General features: G+C 50.0%; 1 pseudogene; it reads right to left on the bottom strand.

The window, feature by feature from the left end:
• Positions 1-334: 334 nt before the first annotated feature.
• Positions 335-13,133, bottom strand: LOC132766205 (zinc finger protein 135-like; annotated as a pseudogene).
• Between the last annotated feature and the right edge of the window lie 3,248 nt (positions 13,134-16,381).

The following is a 16,381-nucleotide window of genomic DNA, read 5'->3' as shown; positions in this document are numbered from 1 at the left end:
AATTCCCTTCCAGGCGTGTATATGGTTTCTCCCCAGTGTGAGTCCTGTGATGTGAGCGTAGAGATGCACTCCATGTGAAGCTCTTTCCACACTCTAGGCATTTATAGGGTTTCTCCCCAGTGTGAGTCTTGTGATGGGAACATAGATGTGCACGCTGAGTGAAGCTCCTTCCACACTCTAGGCATTTATAGGGTTTCTCCCCAGTGTGAGTCCTGTGATGGGAACGTAGAGCTGCATTACAAGTGAAGCTCTTTCCACACTCTAGGCATTTATAGGGTTTCTCCCCAGTGTGAGTCTTGTGATGGGAACGTAGATGTGCACGCTGAGTGAAGCTCATTCCACACTCCAGGCATTTATAGGGTTTCTCCCCAGTGTGAGTCCTGTGATGGGAACGTAGCTCTGCACTCCAAGTGAAGCTCTTTCCACACTCTAGGCATTTATAGGGTTTCTTCCCAGCGTGAGTCCTGTGATGTGAACGTAGAGCTGCACTCTGAGAGAAGCTCTTTCCACACTCCAGGCATTTATAGGGTTTCTCCCCAGTGTGAGTCCTGTGATGGGAACGTAGATGTGCACGCTGAGTGAAGCTCTTTCCACACTCCAGGCATTTATAGGGTTTCTCCCCAGTGTGAGTCCTGTGATGGGAACGTAGAGCTGCACTCCAAGTGAAGCTCCTTCCACACTCCAGGCATTTATAGGGTTTCTCCCCAGTGTGAGTCCTTTGATGGTTCCGTAGTTTTGCACGCTGAGTGAAGCTCTTTCCACACTCCAGGCATGTATATGGTTTCTCCCCAGTGTGAGTCTTTTGATGTCTACGTAGATGTTCACTCCGAGCAAAGCTCTGTCCACACTCCAGGCATTTATAAGGTTTCTCCCCGGTGTGAGTCCTTTGATGCAATCGTAGACCTGAACTACGAGTGAATCTCTTTCCACACTCCAGGCATTCATACGGCTTCTCCCCAGTGTGAATCCTTTGATGTAAACATAGACTTGCATTCTGGGTGAAGCTCTGTCCACACTCCAGGCATGTATAAGGTTTCTCCCCAGTGTGAGTCCTTTTATGTGAATTTAGATGTCCCCTCTGAGTGAAGCTCTTTCCACACTCCAGGCATGTATATGGTTTCTCCCCAGTGTGAGTCTTTTGATGTGAACGTAGAGCTCCACTCTCAGTGAAGCGCTGTCCACACTCCAGGCATTTATAGGGTTTCTCCCCTGTGTGAGTCCTTTGATGTGAACGTAGATATTCACTCAGAGTGAAGCTCTTTCCACACTCCAAACATGTATAGGGTTTCTCCCCAGTGTGAGTCCTTTGATGTGAACGTAGATATTCACTCAGAGTGAAGCTCTGTCCACATTCCAGGCATTTATATGGTTTCTCTGCAGTGTGAGTTCTTTGATGGGTACGTAGATTTGCACTCTGAGTGAAGCTCTTTCCACACTCCAGGCATTTATAGGGTTTCTCCCCAGTGTGAGTCCTTTGATGGGAACGTAGACTTCCACTCTGACCAAAGCTCTGTCCGCACTCCTGGCATTCATAGGGCTTCTCCCCAGTATGAGTCCTTTGATGTGTACGCAGAACTCCACTATGAGCAAAGCTCTTTCCACACTCCAGGCATGTATAGGGTTTCTCCCCAGTGTGAGTTCTTTGATGTGAACGCAAATGTCCACTCCAAGTAAAGCTCTTTCCGCACTCCGGGCATTTATAGGGTTTCTCCCCAGTGTGAGTCCTTTGATGGGCACGTAGACTTCCACCTTGAGCGAAGCTCTGTCCACACTCCAGGCATTTATAAGGTTTCTCCCCAGTGTGAGTCCTTTGATGGGACCGTAGATGACCACTCTGAGTGAAGGTCTTTCCACACACAAAACATGTATAAGGTTTCTCCTCCATACTGACAGTTAATTGAAATATGGACACTTGAATCTTTCCTTTTCCTTTCTCATCAAAAGCGATCTACAAAATGAGCACCGTGAGAGGATTTCTTCTTCTTATAGGATTCCTTTCAGTATTGCACTTTGGTTCCCAAATTTCTAAATGTTCACTAGATACTGATATTTTCTTTTCATGCCAGAAGTGACTTTATGGGGTCTTCACTGCCCTGGTCAAGAAAGAAAAAGCAAATTAGACATAAAACTTTAAATCTTCCAAGATTATCACCCGTTCCCTTCACGACTCACGTTGAGAATGGAAATCCCAAGAAAAGGAGGTATGAAGGATGTCAAGGACATACACAGAAACTAGCAAAGATTATCACATGTTCATAAACAATAAGGGATGGATTCAGAAGGAAATAAGAAAAGGAATGTAAAGAATGAGTGCTAGAATGAAGGAAGGAATAACGGATGGAAGAAAAATAATGGACTTTTGTCCAATACTAAAGAGCCATATTAATTTTGTTGGCTTGACCCAAAACATGGCTAAAGAAACATTAAGACAGACAGTCATACAGACCATAGACAGGGCATAAGTTGTTACAGTAGGTTGTAGCAGGAATGTGTGTGTGTGTTTGTTGAAGAAAAACCTTATGGTGGTCATTATAATGTGCAGCTGGTAATGTAGGTCAACCAGCAATCTTGGACCACACCCGATAGGGTATGACTGTATGGGTTTTTGGAATACAGTTCTGGAGAGTTTTCTCCTACGAGGAGATCTATGCTCCAAGGCTCTGCTCTGAGGAGCAGGTTGGAGAGAAGCCGTTGTATGCTTTGTAATGTTGTTGTTTTCTGGCTTTTAAGTCTCTTCTATTGTGTTTTTCAGTGTTTTATGAGTGATGGTCGTTCGTTAGACTAATAGGTGTCTTGTGGCCAACTTTGGTGTCAATTTGTCCAGTGGTTTTTGAGTTATGTCAATCCCACAAACGAACATGACATTTTTATTTATATAGATTATGATGATGATGATGATGATGATGATGATGATGACTATTAAATACGTAGCCTTTGTACCAGTATCCAGGTACATTGCTTTTTGGTTCAAGGTCTCAACAGCCTGTTCTTTGGCCTTCCGTTTCAGTGTCTTCTCTCTCACTCCCGGTTCTGATGATGCATACGGCACTCCACTAACTTGGAAGGCATACTGACTCAACTATATACTGCACATACTGACTTCTATACGAGAAGGCAAAGCTAAAGGACATTAAGTCTAGTCGTGCCCGACTCTGGTGCTCATCTCCATTTCTAAGCCGGCGTTGTCCGTAGACACCTCCAAGGTCATGTGGCCGTGGGCAGGACTGTACGGAGTGCCGTTACCTTCCCGCAAAAGCAGTACCAAATTGCTCTACTCACATTTGCATGTTGGCAGAAGCTGGGGCTAACAGCGGGAGCTTACCCTGCTCCCCAGATTTGAACTGCCAACCTTTCGGTCAGCAAGATCCGCAGCTCAGCAGTTTAACCTGCTATGACACCAGGGCGCCCCAATACTGATTTCTAAAATGGAGTCTCAGTCTGAAGAGTCCCAGATCTAGTCCCCCCCGCCCACAACCTCAAACAACATAGAGCGAAGGGGGAAATTTCATATACATACACACAGAGAGAGAGAATATAATAAGTCATATGAAATATAGACATAACAAATAACGAGTATCGGAGGCTTGTAGAAGGTTGCTATTCCCAACAACCCCTTCTGCTTCCCAGAGACCCTGCTCGGTTTCCAAGATCAAATAGGACTTGTCTTGTCCCACTTTAAAACTTCCTGCAAAACTCGGGACTTGTAGTTTAGTGAGGCCCAGGACTTCCCTGGCCGAGAGGGTTTTTTTTGGGGGGAGGGGTTGTGTCAGGAGCGACTTTATTTATTTTATTTATTTATTATTCAAACTTATATGCCGCCACTCCCCTAGGGCTTGGAGTGGCTTACAAGAACAGACTAAAATCTAAAACAATTGAAAAACAATTGAGAAACTGCAAGTTGCTTCTGGTGTGAGAGAATTGGCCGTCTACAAGGACGTTGCCCAGGGACACCCGGATGTTTTTACCATCCTTGTGGGAGGCTTCTCTCATGTCCCCTTTGCATGAGGAGCTGGAGCTGATAGAGGGAGCTCATCCGCACTCTCCCCAGATTCGAACCGGGGGCAAAAGCCCGTCTCTAAACTACAAGTCCCAGGGTTCTGCTGGACTCAGCCACAGGACTGAAAGCAGGCACAGGCTCTAAATCCTTCTTTTTTTTTAAGTGGGATGACCTTTGCAGAACGGACTGGCCTGTGGCGCAGCTGCAATAAGTCACTACTAAGTTCGAAGCCAGCCCGGGCCGGAGTGAGCTCCCCATCATTAATAGTCTAGCTTGCTGTTGTCTTATGCTGCCTGAAAGTTGCATCTGTCAAGTAGGAAATTCAGGTACCACTTTATGTGGGGAGGCTAATTCAACTAATTTACGACATCATAAAACCTTCCAGCAGCATGCGAAAGAATGAGGAAGTGCTCCATCAAGAACTTGGTGTCACAAGTGGACGGTGAAGCTGCAGCTCCCCCTGTGGCCGGCATCGAGCATACCCTCGTGAAGCTGGGAAGCTGGAACATTGCCTCTGTGTCTGTCTATATATGTTGTATGTGTGACTGGCATTGAATGTTTGCCATGTGTATGTGCATTGTAGTCTGCCCTGAGTCCCTTGTGGGGCGAGAAGGGTGGAAGATAAATACAGTGTTCCCTCGCTACTACGTGGTTCGCTTTGAGCAGACTCGCTATTTCGCGGGGTTTTGGAAATATTCCTATAAAATATAAAATATTAACGTCCGGTGTATAAATATTGAAATTAATATGGTGCCCCTACTTTGCGGATTTTCACTTATGGCGGGTGGTCCTGGAACAGAATCCCCGTGGAAAGTGAGGGAACTCTGGACTGTAAATAAATAAGAAATACCCCCCCCCCCCACCCCACAATTACTTCCAGGAGGTCAGAGGAGTTTTTCATGCGTTTTGCTTGGGGGCAAAGGTCCAGGGACTCCGCACAGGTCGAAGGCTTGCAGGAATCTCAAGGGATCCATTCGCCTTGGAGAGTGGATCATATTAATAGGGTTTTCATCCTTGCGGGGGTCGGTTGTAGCCGTGACGCTAGCAGCACGGACCAGAAAGAGCTCTGCCTGGGAACACTCCACCCACAGGTCCAAGCCAAAAGCCACGCCAAGGGCATGATCTGCCTCGTGCATGGATCCAGAATGCAACTGGGACAAGCTCCAGGCTGTACCTGGCCAACTGGCCTCCACTGGTCCACCGAGGTCCCCCAAAAGCAAAAGCCCGGGCAAATCCAGCCATGCCTCCGACACCAGTCCCGTAAGGAGGAGTCTCTGCCAAGGAAGCACGGGAAGGGGAGGTCGCATTGAGCACCTTTCTCTAGATCAGTGTTTCTCAACCTGGGGGTCAGGACCCTGGGGGGGGGGTCATGAGGGAGTGTCAGAGGGGTCACCAAAGAAGATCGGAAAACACAGTATTTTCTGTTAGTCGTGCGGGTTCTGTGTGAGAAGTTTGGCCCAATTCTATCATTCGTGGGGTTCAGAATCATAGAATCATAGAATCATAGAATCCCAGAGTTGGAAGAGACCTGGTGGGTCATCCTCCAGTCCAACCCCATTCTGTCAAGAAGCAGGAATATTGCATTCAAATCACCCCTGGCAGATGGCCAGCCTCTGTTTAAAAGCTTCCAAAGAAGGAGCCTCCACCACACTCCCATTGGGGCAGAGAGTTCCACTGCTAAACGGCTCTCACAGTCAGGAAGTTCTTCCTAATGTTCAGATGGAATCTCCTCTCTTGTAGTTTGAAGCCATTGTTCCATTGCGTCCTAGTCTCTCTCCAAGGAAGCAGAAAACAAGCTTGCTCCCTCCTCACACCTAACTGCAGCAGGGAAGAGCTCCTTGCCCCACCCCAGCCATTCCACAGATATATATAAACCCATTTTCCTAATTCCAACAGACCTCAGTACCTCTGTGGATGCTTGCCATAGATGCAGGCGAAACGTCAGGAGAAATGCCTCTAGAACATGGCTCTATAGCCCGAAAAAACCCACAAGAACCTACAGTATTTTCTGTTAGTCATGGGGGTTCTGTGTGGGAAGTTTGGCCCAATTCTATCATTCGTGGGGTTCAGAGTGTTATTTGATTGTAAGTGAACTATAAATCCCAGCAACTGCGACTCCCAAAGGTCAAGGTCTATTTTCGCCAAACAACACCAGTGTTCACATTTGGGGCATATTGAGCATTTGTATGTTTGTATGTATGTTTGTATAACTGATATAGGCATTGTACTGTGCCTTCGTCTGTAAGCCGCCCTGAGTCCCCCTTCGGGGGTGAGAAGGGCAGGGTAGAAGTAACTAAAATAAATAAAAATAAATAATAAATTTGTGCCAAGTTTGGTCCAGATCCGTCATTGTTTTGAGTCCACAGCGCTCTCTGGATGGAGGTGAACTACAACTCCAGTGGGGCCCGTGGGGGGGGGGGCGGAGGGGGAGGGCTTCTGGGGGTGGGGGCTACTCTGTGGGTGCCGCCCCTCACCTCCCTCCCTCTGTCCTCCACCCCCCCCCCCCCCAATTATGGACATAGTACAGCATATGCCCACAGTGCTACAGAACTCGCTCCAACTTTCCGATGGAGAAGCCTTTGTAGGGCAGTCCACTCACACTGAAAGATCCCAGACTGATGGGGTTGGCGGCTACCTCTTTCCCGCTGCCCTTTGGCCTGGTCACTCTTCTGCATTTTCCCTGGTGTTGTCCTTATTTTATATATTTATATAAATAAAAATGTAACGTTCGTTTGTGGGATTAACAGAACTCAAAAACCACTTGATGAATTGCCGCCAAATTTGGACACAAGACACCTACTAACCCAACGAGTGACCATCACACACACACACACACACACAATTAAATTTGTCATTTGGGAGTTGTAGTTGCTGGGATTTATAATTAACCTACAATCAGAGAGCATTCTAAATGGAATTGAAATGGAATGGAATTGAACCCATGTTGACTCCCATGGTCGACATAAAACACTCAAAGGGTTAGGGAGTTGTAGTTCACCTACATCCAGAGAGTACTGTGGACTCAAACATTGATGGACCTGGATCAAACTTGACATGAATACTCCATATGCCCAAATATGAACACCGGTGGAGTTTGGGGGAAACAGACCTTTACATTTGGGAGTTGCAGTTACTGGGATTTATAGTTCACCTACAATGAAAGAGCATTCTGAACCTCACCAAGGAGAGAATTGGGGCAAACTTCCCAACGAGTGACCATCACTGATAAATAATAATAATAATAATAATAATAATAATAATAATAATCCTGTATTTATACCCCGCTAACATCTCCCGAAGGACTGGGTGCGGCTTACAAGAGGCCAAGGCCAAATACGTCAGTAAAACAACAAACATAACAAATACAACAATAAATAAACTCATAAAAACAAAGCAGTAAACACAAACCAATAACAATAAACATTACACATAAAAACACATAAAAACACAGAAGGAAACCTAAAAACTCAAAAAACAAAAAAACACATTACAATGAATGCACAAAGCCACATGCATATATACACAAACACACATATACACAAATATATACGCACACATATACACACACAAAACACATATACACAGACTGGGCCACAGCAATGCGTGGCAGGGGATGGCTAGTGTGTGTGCGTGTGTGTGTATCTATATAAATAAAAATGTCATGTTCGTTTGTGGGATTAACAGAACTCAAAACCACTGGACGAATTGACACCAAATTTGGACACAAGACACCTAAACAACCCCATGTATGTCCTTCACTCAAAAAAACTGATTTTGTCATTTGGGAATTGTAGTTTCTGGGATTTATAGTTCACCTACAATCAAAAAGCATTCTGGACTCCACCAACAATGGAATTGAACCAAACTTGGCACACGTTCTCCCATGACCAACAGAAAATACTGGAAGGGTTTGGTGGGCAGGGTTTTGGAGTTGTAGTTCACCTAGATCCAGAAATCACTGTGGACTCAAACAATGATGGATCTGGACCAAACTCTACACACATACTCAATATGCCCAAATGTGAACACTGGTGGAGTTTGGGGGAAATAGAATCTTGACATTTGGGAGTTGTAGTTGCTGGGATTTATAGTTCACCTACAATCACAGAGCATTGTGAACCCCATTGACGACAGAATTAGGCCAAACCTCCCACACAGAACCCCCACGGGGGCCACAGCAACGTGTGGCAGGGACAGCTAGTGTGTGTATATATATATATATACACACACACACAGACACAGACTAACGTTTTGTGATGGACGAATTGGACTTTGCAGGAATTGTGCCATGGGTGTAGAGAGATGCCACTGAGTCCAGGGATTCACTGCCCACCCCACCCCTTGGCAGCAAGTCCTATCTCTCACCAGCCCCGCATGCAGGCAGGCAGGGACCACGCCCGGGGGGGGGGGGGGGAGGAGGGTGTGGCACTGAAACAGGCATGGGGGGTGACCTGGTGTGTGACATGGACTTGAGGGGAAATGGGGCTCCTTCAGGCGCATGCAGAAACAGCTCCAGCCATTATTCATCATTATTCACCTGTTGATAGGCTCTACAAGCTACCTGGCATTGCCCCCCACCCCACCCCAGACGTGCGATGGGAAGTTTCCGCTAATTGGGAGAGAAATAAGGCTGAACCCTGTGGGAGCCCCCCTCTGCATGTCCTCCCCGTGGACTCAAATCAAGGGCCACCACCCCACTTAATGTTCTCCCAGCAACAGCAGCAGGAGTCTCCCTCTGGATGCCCACCCCCACCCCCCACCCCAATACGAGGGAGGGTCTGCCTCCCCTCCAAACCAAGAATGGGCAACGTGGATGCAGAGTGGGCAGATCAAGAAGGGAGCCTGGCAAAATGGCCCCACCTAGAAGGATCCCCCCCCCCCCCCGGCACCTTGTGTGACTGTGGAGCAGAACAGACCACTCTGCGCCTGCCTGCTTGCCCACGGCGCCCTGCCCCACGCACAGAGGAAGAACGGTTTCAAGCGACAGGCAAGGCCGTCCCCCATTTTTGGTCCAAAGATACTATGCCACTTGGGCTCCTTCTATTTATATCCTTTTATGCTAATTTATGCCACGTCATTATCAACAAGTCATTATCCTTTCCTAGGCCTATTCTTATTCTGTCCCGGGGGGGGGGGGGGGGGGGCTTTGAAGTTGATGTTCCTGTCCCTTGGCAGGAAGGGTTTGGCCTGAGGAATGGCACACTAGGGAGTCTCTTCCCACTCAAGGAGGATGATGACGATTACTATTATTATTATTATTATTATTATTATTTACGGTATTTCTATTTGGCCCTCCTCACCCCACAGGGCCAATAGTGAAAGGACCAAGGCAGAGACATCTCCAGCTCATCCCCTGTTTGGGTATCAGCCAGCACGCCAACGACTTAAATCTAGACATAGTTTTCTAAGATCTACAGAGACACTCGCTGGAACACCTCAGCAAGCGAGAGTCCAAAAGTGGCAGGCTCAAACCCAGAACCTCAACCAATGGCTGATACCAAATGAGAGACTCCCCCCTGGGCACACAGAAGAAGACTGGGCGACTTGGAAGGCACTGAACAGACTGCGCTCGGGCACCACGAGATGCAGAGCCAACCTTCAGAAATGGGGCTACGAAGTAGAATCCTCGACATGCGAGTGTGGAGAAGAGCCAACCACTGACCACTTGCTGCAATGCAACCTGAGCCCTGCCACATGAGGCACCAGGGAGGACCTTCTTGCAGCAACACCAGAGGCACTCCAAGGGGACAGATACTGGTCAAAGGACATTTAACCAGCTACCAAACTCACAAGTTGTGTATTTTTCTGTTTGTTTGCTTTGTTCTGTTAGACTGGTTGTTCTGACACGACAAATAAAAAAAACCCCACAGGGGACTGGGGGAGGGGGGGGGCACAATGCACATATAAATGGCAGACATTCAACGCCACAGACCAGGGGTCCTCACACTTTCTAAACAGAGGGCCAGGTCACTGTACCTCAAACTGTTGGAGGGACGGATTATAATTTGAAAAAAACATGAATGAATTCCTATGCACACTCTGCACAGATCTTGTTTGTAGTGTAAAAAAACACTTTAAAACAACACAATAAAATTAAGAACAATTATAACAAATATAAACTTATTAGTCTTTCAATGGGAAGTGTGGGCCTGATGAGATAGGGTTGTTGTTGTTGTTGCTGTTGTGTGCTTTCAAGTCATTTCAGACTTAGGTTGACCCTGAGTGAGGGCCAGGTAAATGACCTTGGAGGGCCGTATCTGGCCACCGGGCCTTAGTTTGAGGACCCCTGCCACAGACACACAACATAGAGAGACAGAGACACACAGGCTATTTAACTTTTCCAGCTTCATGAGGGTATGCTTCGAAGTCTGGCCACCGGGGGAACAGCTGCTTCACCGTCCACTTGTGACACCGAGTCCTTGATGGAGGTACTTCCTCATTCTTCTGCACAGTGCTGGAAGGTTTTATGGCGCCGTAAATTAGTCAAATTAGGGTTAGGTAAGTCCAGTCGTGTCTGACTCTGGGGTGTGGTGCCAAAGAGCTGGTGGTGTCCGTCGACACCTCCAAGGTCATGTGGCCAGCATAAGTGCACGGAGCACCTTTACCTTCCCGCTGGAGCGGTACCTATTGATCTACTCACATTCGCATGTTTTCGAACTGCTATGTTGGCAGAAGCTGGGGCTGACAGCGGAAGTTTACGCCGCTCCCCGGATTTGAACCTGTGACCTTTTGGTCAACAAGCTCAGCGCATTAACCCACTGCGCCACTGGGGGCTCCAAATTAGGAGTTAGGGTTACCTAAATTTCCTACAGGTGCAACTGTCTTTTGGGCTGCAAAGGTCGACAGCAAGCTAGACAAATAGCCGGGAGCTTACTCTGACCTGGGCTGGCTTCGAACTCATGACCTTTTGATCAGTGGCGATTTAGTGCAGCTGACTGTCAACCAGCTGCTAAACACTATCCCAGAATACTTGTAGGAGGTCAAAATAATCTATGTAAAGAAAAATCAATAATACTCAAGGTGCATAAAGTATATAACATTCAGCACATAGTTCCGTATATTCACATAAAGTGAAGAAAAAAGTAGCAGCTGCTCTCCAACCTCACACTTACAATGCAGTCTATAAAGTGTATTTTAAATACATGCGCTATTGTGGTTTTTAATGCTTATATTGTCTTGTTAATTCTAAGTTTGGCCGAAGGCTTTCATGGCCGGAATCACTGGGTGCTGTAGGTCCTTTCGGGCTATCTGGCCATGTTCGAGAGGCATTCTCTCCTGACGTTTCGCCTGCATCTATGGCAAGCATCCTCACCTCACCACCTCTGAGGACGCTTGCCATAGGTGGAGGCGAAACGTCAGGGCAGAATGCCTCTCGAACATGGCCAGATAGCCCGAAAAGACCTACAGCAATCCAATTTTAAGTTTGTGCTGTTTTCTTTGTATGTATTGATTATGTTAAGGGGAAACTGCTCTGAGTCCCCTCAGGGAGAGAGAGAGAGTGGTATATCAATGAAGTTTTGCTGTTGAAATCTGTCTACATTGGGATCTTACTGTTGTGATGTTGGAGAGCGGCGGTGGCTCCTTTTTAGGTCACTTGATGTGGATAGACTGCACTATGCACTGAATATTACACATTTTAGGCACCTTGAGCATTATTGTTTTTTCTTTACATAGACTATTTGGTGTGTCTCAACCAGCTGCGCCACAGCCCGTGGCCTAAGGGAGGGAGAAAGGAAGGGAGGGAGGAGATGCCCCCTGTGACGATGTGTAATTTTTATTCTTATGGTTATGTGTTGTTTAAACAGTGGTTAATAAATGGTAAGTATGTAGGATTATATTTTGTTAGAGTTCTCTCTAGTGGGAGAATCAGGGGAAAGTCTGTAAGCCGGTGAGCTACAGAGAACACTGAAATCTCTAGGTGGAGATTCAGGAAATTAGTCTGTGACCATTAGAGTTGCAGAAAGGACTGATTTCTCTAGTGGGAGAAACAGGGAAGAGTCTGTGACCAAAGAGTCACAGGAGAGGTAGTTGATCCTGTGGTGTGTGGGAAACCAGCAGGAATCCTATAGTTAGAGAACTATAGGGAAGACTGGTTATTTAATATTAAGAATCAGGGTTTGGCTGTGAGCCAATATAGTTAGATAAGTCAGGTGGCTTATTTGTAGTCAAAATACGCTAGTTGAAGAAAGATATATCTCTTAAAGTCTGTACTTAAAAGTTACTCATGAAACCTTACTATTGTAACCAACTAAAATTTGAAACCTTGGATTTGGGACCAGGCATTTGGACATTCTGGCAGCTAAAGAAAGGACTTGACGATGGAATTGACAAAATGGAATGGAACTATGGAACTCTGAACGCTGAACATGAGATTAGTTTTACTGATTGTGTCATGTACTGATTATTTTAATTCGCTAATTGTTTTAACTGCTGTTTTGTATGTATGTACCTATCTGTTGTTTTGCTGCTGTAATTTTTGAGTTTCTTTAATCCTGGTAGCCTTCTGTAATTAGTAGTCCCTTTATAAACCAACTCTTAAGCTGATACTGATCATTGCCTGGCTTCCTCACAAATTGGGTGGCAGTAATTTTACGCTCCTTTACACCCCCTGAACGGGAGGAGGAGGAGGAGCAGCCTGGCACTCTCTCTCTCTCTCTCTGCCTTCCCTGGAGGGAGGGGAGTGTGGGGGAGGCTTGGGAGCTGAGGCTGGCTGGCTGGCCATCTATTAGGGGGGCTTTGAAGGCCCGGAAGGGAACTCTCGCCAAGACCTTCCCCCCCCCCCCGGCCACCCCCTTCGAGGCCTGGCGTGCCCCCCCCCCCTCCGTCCCTTGCTGGCTTGTCCCCCTCCCCGGCCGGGCATTCTGGGAAAGGGAGGGAGCGAGGGAGGGAGGGAGCACTCACCGGAGGAGGAGGCCTCGGAGGAAGAGAAGACAGAGAGAGAGGGAGCGCCGGAAGGAGGGCTCCGCGTGGACACCCTCCTGCCCGGAAGAGGAAGGCCTTTCTCTCTGGACGGCGGGAAACGAGGGGCAAGAAGGCAGGGTCTGCCTAGCAACAGGGGAAAGGGGCGGGGCCCCGTGGCCTGCTCCTGCTCCCTGATTGGTGGCGCCTCGCTCCCTCCCTCCCTCTCTCCGGGGTCTGCCTGGCAACAGAGAAAGGGGAGGGGCCCCGTGGCTTGCTCCTGCTCGCTGATTGGTGGCGCCTCCCTCCCTGCCTGACCTGAGGCGGGGCTTCGGAGGGGAGGAGGGAGGAGAAGGCGGAGCCTGCCTGGCAACAGGGGAAAGGGGCGGGGCCCGGTGGCCTTCTCCTGCTCCCTGATTGGTAGCGCCTCGCTCCCTCCCTTCCTTCGGGGTCCGCCTGGTAACAGAAAAAGGGGCGGGGCCTAATGGCCTCCTCCTGCTCGCTGATTGGTAGCGCCTCCCTCCCTGCCTGCCCTGAGGCGGGGCTTCGAAGGGGAGGAGGGAGGAGAAGGCGGAGCCTGCCTGGCAACAGGGGAAAGGGGAGGGGCCCCGTGGCTTCCTCCTGCTCGCTGATTGGTGGCGCCTCCCTCCCTGCCTGACCTGAGGCGGGGCTTCGGAGGGGAGGAGGGAGGAGAAGGCGGAGCCTGCCTGGCAACAGGGGAAAGGGGCGGGGCCCGGTGGCCTTCTCCTGCTCCCTGATTGGTAGCGCCTCGCTCCCTCCCTTCCTTCGGGGTCCGCCTGGTAACAGAAAAAGGGGCGGGGCCTAATGGCCTCCTCCTGCTCGCTGATTGGTAGCGCCTCCCTCCCTGCCTGCCCTGAGGCGGGGCTTCGAAGGGGAGGAGGGAGGAGAAGGCGGAGCCTGCCTGGCAACAGGGGAAAGGGGAGGGGCCCCGTGGCTTCCTCTTGCTCGCTGATTGGTGGCGCCTCCCTCCCTGCCTGACCTGAGGCGGGGCTTCGGAAGGGAGGAGGGAGGGAGGAGAAGGCGGAGCCTGCCTGGCAACAGGGAAAGGGGCGGGGCCCGGTGGCCTTCTCCTGCTCCCTGATTGGTAGCGCCTCGCTCCCTCCCTTCCTTCGGGGTCCGCCTGGTAACAGAAAAAGGGGCGGGGCCTAATGGCCTCCTCCTGCTCGCTGATTGGTAGCGCCTCCCTCCCTGCCTGCCCTGAGGCGGGGCTTCGAAGGGGAGGAGGGAGGAGAAGGCGGAGCCTGCCTGGCAACAGGGGAAAGGGGAGGGGCCCCGTGGCTTCCTCTTGCTCGCTGATTGGTAGCGCCTCCCTCCCTGCCTGACCTGAGGCGGGGCTTCGGAAGGGAGGAGGGAGGGAGGAGAAGGCGGAGTCTGCCTGGCAACAGGGAAAGGGGCGGGGCCCGGTGGCTTCCTCTCTCTCCCTGATTGGTGGCGCCTCCCTCCCTCCCTCCAGCAGAGGGTTCTTCTGCCCCTGAGCTCCTCCTGAGGGAGGTCCAGGAAGGCCCGCTCCTCCTCCTCCTCCCCACGCTCCCTTCTCTCCTGCCTCGGCCTGGAATCACACTGCGTCCAGTTCTATCGAAGGGAGGCGTTGACTCAGATGGAAGACTGCTGTGTCCAGGGAAAGAGGGCGACACAAAGGATCAAGACTCTGGAGAACAAGCCCAGTGAGGAGCGGCTGAAAGAGCTGCAGAATCATAGAATCAAAGAGTTGGAAGAGATCTCCTGGGCCATCATCCAGTCCAACCCCATTCTGCCAAGAAGCAGGAATACTGCATTCAAATCACCCCTGACAGATGGCCACCCAGCCTCTGTTTCAAAGCCTCCAAAGAAGGAGCCTCCTTCCACCACACTCCCTCCGGGGCAGAGAGTTCCACTGCTGAATGGCTCTCACAGCCAGGAAGTTCTTCCTCATGTTCAGGTGGAATCTCCTCTCTTGTCGTTTGAAGCCATGGCTCCATTGTGTCCTAGTCTCCAAGGAAGCATGTTGAGCCTGAAGAAGAGAAGGCTGAGAGGAGGCAAGATGAGGGCCATGTGTAAATACGTGAGGGGAAGTCACAGGGAGGAGGAAGGAGCGAGCTTCCTTTCTGCTGCCCTGGAGAGAGACTAGGACGCCACGGAGCCATGGCTTCAACCTACAGGAAAGGAAGGAGATTCCACCTGAGGAAGAGCTTCCTGACTATGAGAGGCTGTTCATCAGTGGAACTCTCTGCCCCTTGTGGAGTGTGGTGGAGGGAGCCTCCTTCTCTGGAGGCTTTGAAGCAGAGGCTGGGTGGCCATCTGTTGGGGGTGCTTTGAAGGCCGAAGGGGGTTGGGCTGGATGATGGCCCACCAGCAGGATTCTAGTGAAGGAGATGTAGTTTCAAAAAGGAATTAGAATAATAGAATCCTAGAGTTGGGAGAGGCCTGCTGGTGGGCCATCATCCAGGCCCCCACCCCCTTCGGCCAAGAAGCAGGGAAATCACCCCCGAGAGATGATCATCCAGCCTCTGCTTCAAAGCCTCCAAAGAAGGAGACTCCACCGCACTCTGGGGAAGAGAGTTCCACTGCTGAACAGCTCTCTCTCACAGTCAGGAAGTGCTTCCTCATGTTCAGGTGGAATTCTTGTAGTTTGAAGCCATTGTTCCACTGCGTCCTAGTCTCCAGGGAAGCAGAAAGGAAGCTCCCTCCCTCCTCCTCCTCCCTGTGGCTTCCTCTCACATATTTATACATGGCCCTCACCCTATCTCCTCTCAGCCTTCTCTTCTTCAGGCTAAACATGCCCAGCTCCTTAAGCCGCTCCTCATACGGTTTGTTCTCCAGACCCTTGATCCTTTGAGTCGCCCTCTTTCTCTGGACTCTTTCCAGCTTGTCTACCTCTGCCTTCAGTTGAAGGTCCAGAACTGGACACATTGGCCCCGCAGCTGGCCTCGCTTTCTCCTTCCTAGCAGGAGGGTGGCCGTGTCTCCTGGGCGGCCCTTCTTCCTCTGCATCTGGGGCCTCTTCGCCCTGTCTGGGGTCAGAGGGAGCCCCCCCCCCTACACACCCACACACGCATGTTGGCAGCCTTGGGGGACTTGGCCACGGATGTGGGGTGAGCCCTACCATTGAGTCCCTCCTGGAGGCCCTTCCTCCCTGCCGGCCCCATGGCCTGAGAAGGGGCAAAAGTGCGGGAGAGGGTCCTTCCCAGGAGAGAGTCTGCCTGTGGTGGGGAGGCCCCTTCCCTTCCCTTCCGTGGGCCTTTCTGTGGCAAACCCCAGGCAGGGGCCGCAGTCGCACAGCAGGTCAAACCGTTCGTTGCAGAACACTTGCCGCTGCAGTTCAAAGCCGTGGATGGGGATGAGCTCCCACTGTTAGCCTTAGCTCCTGCCAACCTATGCATTTATTTATTTATTTGCTGTATTGACACCCGCCCTCTCTCACCCCGAAGAGGACTCAGAGCAGCTTACAAGGAGGCAACAGTCACTACCTCTGAGGATGCTTGTCGTA

The sequence above is a fragment of the Anolis sagrei genome, chromosome 2 (assembly GCF_037176765.1).
Source record: "Anolis sagrei isolate rAnoSag1 chromosome 2, rAnoSag1.mat, whole genome shotgun sequence".
Taxonomy (NCBI): Eukaryota; Metazoa; Chordata; class Lepidosauria; order Squamata; family Dactyloidae; genus Anolis; species Anolis sagrei.
The sequence above is the reverse complement of the archived record's forward strand: the minus strand, read 5'-3'. Positions and strand labels throughout refer to the sequence as shown.